This window comes from Passer montanus, unplaced genomic scaffold (genome assembly GCF_014805655.1).
Source record: "Passer montanus isolate IOZ18808 unplaced genomic scaffold, ASM1480565v1 scaffold18, whole genome shotgun sequence".
NCBI lineage: Eukaryota > Metazoa > Chordata > Aves > Passeriformes > Passeridae > Passer > Passer montanus.
Genome location: NW_024365381.1, coordinates 6,846,084 through 6,856,595, shown reverse-complemented (window position 1 = coordinate 6,856,595; position 10,512 = coordinate 6,846,084). Strand labels below are relative to the sequence as shown.

Below are 10,512 nucleotides of genomic sequence, written 5' to 3'. Positions count from 1 at the left end.
CACAGGCACAGCGGTGCTCCTCACAAGCCAAATAAAGCTGCTGCTGCCTGTGTGAATCAGCTGGTGAGTCAGCAAAGCCTTTGCCAGGAGAACAGCAGGCACAGAAAAAGGGATGCTAACTGGGTTTCCTAAGTAATAGCTTTTTGTTGTGTCTTTTGGGTCGCAGAAAGTGAAGAAATGTGCACAGTCTGCTGTTTCACAGAGTGATTTCACATTTAGCCTGGTAAGTTCTTCAAAAACATGAGGAAAAACAAATGACTGAGAAATGTTGCAGAGCTATTAGGAATGTCTAAAGGCATCTGAATAGTGCCAGACATGTAAGGTTAGATGTGTTTGGCTTTTGAAATTCAGAAACTGTTGTCAGAGAGACATAGGAGAATCAACTAAAGTGTTCTGAAAGTATCTACATCCAGGGCAGATGAGAGAACTGACAGCTAAGAACAGATTTAGGTGAGAAAGTTGGTTTTGGGGAAAGCAGCATTTTTTCCCAAGGCAGATGGTCATGATACCGGTTTTTCTTTATGGTCAGTTGGTCATGATGCAAGGCCAGTAGGGTTCACCATGTAGTTATGTCTGGGTTTGGCAGGTGCAGAGGTGGAGGAGCTTGCCTTGAAACGTGCAAGGTAAAGAGGAAGCAAGGACAGGTGTGTGGGACATGGCAGCTTCTGCAGCCAGGATGTGCATTTCACTGGGGAGCACAGCTTCCTGGAACCAGGGCAAGGGCAAGCAAGCAAGCCTACAGATCTGAGAAAGGATTATAGCCATAACTGGTAAAGAAACACTGATGTGAATGAGTGGGTTCTTAAATATGTGTGTGAGAGTAGGAAACACTGTTTCACTCTCTCTCATGCACATATCTTCCTGTAGTATCTCATGCACACCTCTGCATGGAATAAAAACATACCCAAGAAAAATCAGAAGAGAACTATGCATCTTAACTGTGCTTGCTCAGTCTTCTGATTTGATGGTATGTATGCAGCTCCTTTGCAATATGGCTTAGGACCTTTGTTCTCTTTGATTTAGCAATACTGAAATAATTTCCCAGTTTACACTACCTCAGCTGCTGAGAGGTGGAAGTGATATTGGTAACTGACATTCATCCTCAGAGACAACCGTATGACCATAAAAGCAGAGCCATTCCTTCTGCAAACATCTGCTGCCCTAGCAGACCTCTCATCTATTGTATCCTCACAGCTTTGATTCTAACAGGAACTCAGAAATTAAAAAAAAAATCAAATAATTCATTTTCATAGTGATCCACAAAAATAATTTTAAAAATATGAGCTGTGCTGTTGTAGTTAAATGTCTGACTACAACAGCTCTCCTGGTGACCAGTCTAGAGCCCATGGCTGTACAGAGCAGAGTGATTCCCCTGGCTCTTGATCCCCTTTTTCCTCTTTGCTGTTCCTGGGAAAGCAGCTAGAGAGCAGGCAATGGTGGCTGGCAGTGGCCACCTGCTCTCAGCTGTTATTCTGCCAGGATGCCCAGCTGCTTTCCCCAGCACACGGGACTCACTGTGCATGAGCTGAGTAGTACATGAGCACAGCTTGTCCTCTGCCTCCTAGATCAGATAGTGGCAAGTAATTGCACAAAAAGGACAGATATTCAGTAGTACATGAGCACAGCTTGTCCTCTGCCTCCTAGATCAGATAGTGGCAGGACAGGTATTCGCAAAACCTCCTCTCACACCTCTTTTCCTTGGTCTGGGCAGGGCAGATTTGTTGAGGACATACGCAGTAATGGGCACTTGTACCAAAAGCAGTGGACACAGTCCCCATGTGGCAAGCTCAGGCACATGGTAGAGGGGCCCAGTATGCATAAGGTCCATGGTCCTGGATGCTCCCGGGTAAATAGTCTACATAGGTTAACAGAAAGCTAATAATTTTGCTCTTTCTGTGGCGGTGGTTGCAGAAAAATTGTCTTGCTTATTTCTTGAGTCATGTCATTAGCAAGTATTTGAGTGTTAGCAGCCATGTACTGAGAGCCTTCTCAACCTCATTAAATTAGACCTAGGACTTGCATAAACATTTGGGTTTACGAAGGCACAAGAGCTTTAGTTGGCTGCAAAGTGGTAAATTAATTCAAAGCTGAAACTACCTTTCAGCTGCAGACAGTGTCATTTACATTCAAAAACAATGTTGTAAATAACACTCTTCCAATGTTCTTTACGAGCAAATGTGTGATGTTGTGATGTTACTTTAACTGAAAATTTGGGAAGCCTGCCCAACATGAAGCAGCAAACCATTTCTGTCTGAAATAGATTATCCTTTAAAGCTCTGAAGATTGGAAAGAGATTTATTTTCTCTTGAACAGCTGCTACAAACAACATAGATGGCAAAAAATTACTTCTTTATTTTTGGAAGAAAATTATTACTAAACAGTCACAGGCTTGAAAAAATAGAACCAAGATCTCCAAGTATTTGAATTCTCTGACCTGAATGATGTAATTTTTCTTAATTCTGGTAAATGCTTTAATAGCATTATTATTATTTAAACAAAAGTCTTAAGATTTTGAGTTTTTCTGCCTGCTGACTTGTAAAAGGGATGATGTTTTATTTGGCTTTGAGGATTTAAAGAACACAACAAAAGCCTTGTACAAATTCTGCAGAGCAACTAAGAGATACCTAAGCCTGAGCTTGGAAAAGGTGTGGGAAGTGGATGACAGTTGAACAAACAGCTCTTAAACTATTTTGCATGAGGAAGCAGATAAGAGCAGTTAAAGGTGGCAGGGGATTGCTGCTGAGATTGTGAGGTAGGAGAGGTCTGAGATAAAGGACACAGATATGAGAATACTGACAGTAGATATCCAAACTGTTCATTATCCTTGGACTAGAAGTCCAGCTATCAGCTGTCCATGGACAGTCTACCTGAACTGCTGTTTAAACTGGAGATTCAGAGGTGCCACAGCAGTTTGCAGGCAGAGCTGGCCCAGGTCCCCAGGGTGGATTAGCTCCCACCAGCACCACAGAAGCACAGCACAGCTGTGGCCCATGCTCTGTGTTTGATGAGTATCACTTAGTGACTGCATGGCACAGATTAAATCCATTTCTCCTGCACAATATGTAACCATGGGGCTCTTTCTTCAGCTTATTTCCACTGCACTTTACTTTCTTTCTCTAACAAGGCAGCCACGCTGTCCCCCAGACAGTGCTTACCCTGCTACATACTGCATCATCTCCAGAGCAAAAGTGCCTGGGGAGGAAAAACTAGGCATAAATTAATTTTATGCCATTTATTTTCTAGATGCATATTTGCATGTTTTATGTATAGATGAAGTGAACTTTATAAGGGATTTAATGCAATGCCTGTGGCCCAGCTCTTGGAAAAAGCTGAAGTGACTGGCTGAAGCATGCATTCAGGATCTGCATTTACGAGTTTGCAGTTTCAGGCTGGCCTCAGTCATATCTGGAGAACAGCATGTGTTCCAGATACTGTCAAAGGCAGCAAACTGCTGAAAAAATCCTGCCAAAGCAACAGCTGAAGCAATGAGAGCTTTCAGTTTCTTACAACTCCATTTAACTGTGTGCTTAAGAGCAACTCATTAAGTAGCAAGCAACCGTGTGAGGGGATGCCAAAGATTAAAGGAATCCTGTCATGAGATAGTGGTGACATTTGCCTGCTGCTTTCCAAGTGACAGTGCTTGCCAAGCCCGGGGGAAGCCAGTGACAGCCCACAGCAGAGCATCAATTTAAGCAGCAGATTGGCAGGAACGGTGCCTGCTTTGAATATGAATGCTTGAGCCACGCTCGTGGTAGGTCCAATTTGTGAATCCTGTCAGGAGAAAGAGTGCTACAGAAACCAATTACCTTTTACACACATTTTCATGTGTGTGTAAGCATCCAGGTGGATCTAGCTCAAGCAAGTCTCTTGAACTGATAAATCAGTGCCTGCAGTGGCAAGCACAAAGGCACAGGGGCTATTGTGCCACTGACTCAGCAGTGAACACAGGGAACAATGCTCTTCCACTTCAAGAGTCCCTATGACTGTTGTGACCTCATGGAAACAAAGAGCAGCTCTGAATTTCCCACCTCGGGGCGTCAGAAGGCATTCAAGACACCAGCAGACTCATCAGGACATCTTCAGCCCTCTGAGTGGCTTCCCTGAGCTCTCTGAAGCCCAGAAATCCCAGGCTTCACTACCTGTGCACCTGTGTGACTTTGCAGAAGCATATTGATGTCTGTGGAGTGCACTGGCCATTCCAACGATCCTGCAGGCTTGGTAATCACCTCTCATCCAGGAAGACTGAGAGCACTGAAATGGACTTTAGCACAATTATAAAAATTTTTCACGAGGTTTCTTTTTGTGGTTGTTCTTTTGGTTGCTTATTTTTTTTATTCCCCCTGAAGTACTGTGCTGCTACTACACAGAAAAGCCTTGCTGAATTTATAAGAAAAATGCCTACTGATGTTTCTTACAGTTAGCCTCAGGAAAGTGGAGCTTTTTTAGTGTTCTTATTGAGATGTACTGCTCCAGAGAAATAACCTGGAAAGGCCATGAATGCTATGCAACTACTTACATCAAAGAGCAACACTTCAATTAATAAATCCCTATTAACATCTCTAATTCTAATAACTTCCCAACATTCATAGAAATCCCAAGCCTTCTCCTCCAGTTACTGTTTTTATGTACTCTCAGTTATTTTTAGGAATTTCAAATGTTCAGTCCCAAAGTCCCAACATTTTGTAAAAAGTCCTTGTTCTTGCTTTGTGCAGCAGAAGGTATTAATTTAGCTTAGAGCAAGAAATCTTGTGAAGAACTGTAGGCTGGAAAATAAAACCAAATTGCACGTTTGCTCAGAAAAGGGTAACAAGGTCTTTGGAGATTATACTACCACCTAGAGAGTGAAAGCAGCTACTTGAAACAGTATGTACATAGCACAACTACAAACTCCATTTTTTTTTTCTTCCTGGTACCTATTTTTCCTCTAACTTCTCTATCCTGTTTCTTACATCTTTGCCTTGTATTCTTAATGTAAAGATGTGCCCAGTGATGTTATGGAATTGTATAAGCTAAAGTAGTTGCTAGAGAACAAGCAAGGAGAGGTAGTTTCCAACTTCCACAGCTTTGTGTTCTGAAGTCTCTAAAGCCCTTGTTTTGTTTTTTCAGCTGGTTGATATAGATGTATTGAGCTTTACTTGGATTTTTCTGCATATATCAGAGATAAGAAAAAAGAACACATTTATCCTGTAAGAGCAAGAAAGAATTTTCTCTCCCTCTGTAGCAGCATTAGCATTACTTGGGTTTTAAAGAAATCCCAGAATATTGTTTTGGTTGCTCAGATAAGAATGATTTATCTTCTTAGATAATGACAAAAGTCTATGTATAGTGTTGGTCTAGAGAGCACTCTTCTGGAAATGGGAGACAACTCATCTTCTGGGTGACAAGCAAAACTAATATGGCTTCCAGAGTAATAATTCCCTTCAATTTTACATAAGAGAGAAGGCAGTTTGTGATTTGTTTTTCCATTTGCCATAAATTTCATTTGACTGAGAATGGCTCATGGTCACTTGTCCCAAGATAGCACTGAATTTGTATAATTACTCACAACAGCACTCCAGCTGACAAATTGAAGCCAAATTGAAGCTGTATTTCAGCTGCACTTCAGTAGTGGTTTTTATTCCCATTCAGGAATTAACCCCATCTGTCTTCATGCAGCACTTCAGTGAAGGCACAAGATGACTGCAGGATCAAGATAAATACACTGTACATCCAATCTCTTTTCAAACACTTCTGAGTGTAATTGCAACACATCCATCTTTGATTGCAAATTCACCAGGCATCTAAACACACATAATGGCAAGCACATAACTTTTTTCAAGAATGTTTTACTTACCTTTATTAGAGACAAACTGGTCTGGCCTTGCTTTGGACTCAGGTAACATTTTATGATGAAGGCTCAGTAACATTCCTGCACTTATTTCAATCATTTCAGGACTCTTGACAATATTTCACAGAATCACAGAATGGTTGGGTTGGAAGAGACAAAAGTGATTCATCTGTCCCAGCCTCCCTGCTCAAGCAGGATCATCCTAAAGCACATTGCACATGATTGTATCTGGATGGTTCTCGAGTATCTCCAGTGAGGGGGACTCCGCAACCTCTCTGGGCAATCTGCTTCAGTGCTTAGTTGCCCATACATGAAAGTGCAGGACCCTGCACTTGCCTTTGCTGAATCCCAGGCAGTTTCTTCTCTGCCCATCTCTCCAGCCTGCTGAGGTCCTTCTGAAGGGCTGCACAGCCCTCTGGGGTATTGGCCACTGCTCCCAGCTTTGTGTGCTCAGTGACATTGCTGAGGATGCATCTGCTCTTCATCTAAGTCATCATTGATTAATTCCAGTAAACAGAGAAGAATTATGAGGTTTGTTATGAAGTTTGTCCAGCAGTTCAAGATTGCAGTGTCTAGTGATTACATCACACAGATTTAGAGTGGGAAATTACTCCTTAACATGAGCTTCTAAAGCCTTTTTAATTTCAAATGTTCTTATAGCTCAAGTTTGTCACAGTCAAAAGCTGCTGTTGTTTATAAAATTATAAAAATAAATTTAAATATTAAATAAAGCTATTTCAAGAAGAAAAACACAGTTATGAAAGAAAAATTTGGAGGTGAGAATTGCTTTCTAATTCTGTCTTCAGTTCAAGGAAAGAGAAATCTTTTTCTTCCTATCCTGAACAATTATCTCTGATGTGAAAGTGTGCTAATACTGAATGTGCAATAGATGGAGAATCCTTTCAGAAAATATTGGGAGGAGACACAAAATGACCTGAAACTGAACTCCTCAAATAAAAAGCAAAACAGTCTCTTAGATGCCAAGAAGTCCACAGGGAGTCAGTAGTTCATTTGTCTTCTGTGCTTGTTGTTCAAGATAGGAAAAATGGGATCTCTTCAACCATCACTTCCATGGTATAAAAACAGATACAAAGCTAGAAGTGCTCTTAATTGCCACACAAGTGGGACCTCTCCATCATTTATTACATCTTCATAAGTCAGACACAATGGGGTCAATTTGCAACCCATACTCATCCAAGTGTTTGACCTCATAACTTTTCATTTCTTTTATGACTGCCTAGAAAAACCCTGACAAGTAAGTTTTGCCAATTTCTGTAATCCCAGGGTTTGAAGGACTTCATGCCTAGCATCTTTAACTCTCTGCTACATCTGGTAGTCCTGAACTGTGCTGCTGAGTCTGCCCCAGGCCCAGTGATCTTTGTGCCTTTTCAGTATGCACAGTTGTTCATCTCATTCTAGTATCCTACAGGTTCACACCTAACTCCATAACCGATTTCTGTGCAACTTCAACATCAAATACCCAAAACATCCTTTTTCCCTACAATTATCAAGTTTCCTCTGCCTCAACATGATCACAGCTGCAATTCTCACGCCAGTGTTTTCAATTTCTTTTGTTATAGGTACTATAAGTTGCATCTTGCTTTATGCACTACCAGTATCAACCTTTCTAGTAAGCTGGACTTAGATTAGCTCACCTAAGTATCTAAGTATCTAAGAAATACTGCCTTACAGGGTCTACTTCAGTCAATTCTTCTCCCTCCTTCTACCCATATTCTTCTTCATGATGCAATATGCTTTCCTTAAAATACGTGGTACAATTTCATGAGCACTTGCAAGACTTGAATTAGCTGCTGGGCAGTACAATACATTGCTTATTAACATTTACATGTTAATAAGCAATCACGTCTTCCATTGTGGAAAAGGAGGTGGGAAAAATTAATGTTTGATCAGATTTACAAGGTTTCATATTGACCTGGTCTAGTGGTAGTGGTCTATTTTGTAGTACTAGAAATAAATTTACAGGAGGGATGCACCTTATAAAGGGGGAAATAGAATAACACATGGCAATTTCATTATGACTACAGATGGAAAGAATCCATTTGAAATATATTTTGAAACTTTGGTTTGGAGATGTTTGGCCTTTGGAGGCTATGCAAGGACAGTACACAGCAAAAAGCCATCACTATGGAGTCTGACACATCTGATGGGCAAGTTTCTGGAGAATGTTCTGTTTGTGACAAGCTTAGCAATAAAGCATGGACATGACATCAAGTCCTACCCCTGCAGATGGCAGCAGTACTTCAAATTTCAGTTCCACAGCACAGGATGTGGTAGAAGCTGAGTCAGATTTCCAGAGTGAAGGTACTGTTGACTGTCAGGACCCTAAAGTGATGTGTTGTTACTCATCAGCAGGTTACTGATGATTTTTCCAGATGGAAGATGAAAATTTTAATATTTGCCAAGTAGCAGAAAGTTATTCCTGAGCCTTGTGGAACCCCTCTTGGTTCCAAGCATAATCAGCTCTTACCCTGCTTTATCTCAAGTACTGCAGATGTTATTTTGAAACCAATTTATATTCTTCAAGCTAGCAACAGCATTTGACTTTGTTGGCTTGGAGGAGACAGCACAGTAAAAAAAGCAATACTTCAATAATAAATTCAGCTCTAGCAAGATGTTGCTAAAAGAAATCCTTCCAGTGGCAGATAGCTAGCCCTAACTACTGCAGGATGAAGCAGGATGATCAAACAGACCAAGATACCTCTTTATTCATAGTGTACAAAAAAGGTCTGAAGTACTATAATTCAGCCACCTGGAATTTTCAGTGCTCTGCATGGATTCTGAAGGGTTTGAATTTAGATGTAAACAACTTCACCTCACACCCCCAAGATTAATTGTTAACATTAAAACATTGACAGTAAAATTTTTTTTAATGTTAATAAAAATTAACATTAAAAAATTTCAGTTGAAACATCCAATTTTAATTGGGGTTTGAGTAATGTGAGAGATTTATGCAGAGCCATATCCTTATCTGCTGCCAGCACAAGCAAAGGGAAGACCAGCAGTACATACTGGACAACCATTTCAGCAAGGTCCAAACCAGGTACCTGCTCTTGTGTCTGTTGAGTTGTTTGGAAAAAGGACGAGTGAAGAACTGTATTCTCCCTACAACTCTGACAAGCAGCTGCCCAAATGCCCTCAATGTGTATACAACAACACGAGTTCAGCTCCACACCTGCAGCTTCCCAGTCCAAGCCTAAAAGTTCTGCTTAACATTTAAGCCTAGGAAAAAGTCTAACTCCCAACATTCCTACTTCCCAGTGTCTTGTGGAGACTTCACCTGGACAGCGTAGTCTCAAGCACATGAGCCTGTCAGGCAGAGACCCAACATCCTTGTCCTTGTGCCCACCCTGCAGCCAACAAAATGGAAAGATGCCAGCAGGCAAAAATAACACAAATTTCTGCAGTGGTTTTGGAGAAGAACCAAGAACTCCTGCGTGAATTACCTATAAGACATGATGTGAAAAACAGTTCAAATGATCTGAAGTTACTTGTAGTTATCCATACACACCAGCTTTCCAAGTCCCAGCAGACTGTGAGCTACATCTTGGCAACAACCACTTCATCCTCCTAAATTGCCATGGGCAGCTTTTGTGTCTGTCTGTTGCTATTAGAGAAAAAAAGACTGTTTCAGTTGGAAGAGACTACAACAATATTAGTTTTCATTCAGCTGCAGATAATGAAGGCCCTGCAGAGCAGTACAAAACAGAAGAAATCAGGGTTTCAACTCTGCATTCCTGACAAAATATCTCTACTTATTTAGAATATGAAGTAGTTTCCCTTCCTTTTTCTAGCTCTTTTGACCTAAGCTGACATCTTCAGCTTTTATGATTACATGGGCTCTTCTTCCCTCTGATGTGTCTCTCCTTTTTTTGCTTTCTATCTTACTAGAAATAATTCAATAAAATAAATTATTTATATGTAATTATGACAGTAGATATGTCATCATCATTGGAGATGAATAAAAATTCATCTGTAGTTTTCATTTCCTACTTTTACTTCTTCATCCTTTCTGCAGTTCCCAACATTAAATTTTTATTCTACAAAAATTCCAGAAATACAATGAGCAGTCAACGTCATACAAGTAAACCTACCCAGGCAAGCTTACAATTTGTTTCACAGGAGTTCCTCTAACTTTAAGGCAAGGATTAGGAGCTAATTACATTTATTATTTTGTATCGATTCAAGATTGTGGCGTAAGCTTTGGTTTTTCATCTACCTCTGCTACCACTAGCTCATTGCTATGAGCTACTGTTTTCACAAATGCATTGCTTTATGTTACCTAGGGTCCTTTCATTTTAAGCACAAAGTCTTTGCAAGTGAGGATGATGGTATGGCTATCCTTGGTGGACAGTTGTCTATTTCAGCATCATTAGTAGAGTTCATGTCATTTCCCAGCTTAAATCAGAGGCAACACAAAAGCAATAATCATGAAATCATTTAGTAGCAGTTTAAGTAAAACATGGACTGTGAAGTCTGAACTTTAGATTGTTGTGTGGATTTCTGTAGGACAATTTCAAAGTTGGATGGGTTGGATTTCTTGGATTATTCAGAAGATTTGTGACTGAGGCTGTAAATTCTGCCCACTGCTAAGACCAGTTCAATAAACAAGTAATTGCTAGCCTAGTTTAGACTCAGGACTTTTGTGTTCCATCTCCTGCAGTATA

At 40.6% G+C, this 10,512-nt stretch overlaps 1 long non-coding RNA gene across 1 annotated transcript; it reads left to right on the top strand.

The window, feature by feature from the left end:
- The first annotated feature begins 86 nt into the window (after positions 1-86).
- On the top strand, positions 87-4,296 carry LOC120500543. Its single transcript, XR_005627126.1, has 2 exons — positions 87-223; positions 3,244-4,296. It is a non-coding gene; the product is annotated as an uncharacterized LOC120500543 (long non-coding RNA).
- The last annotated feature ends 6,216 nt before the right edge of the window (positions 4,297-10,512 follow it).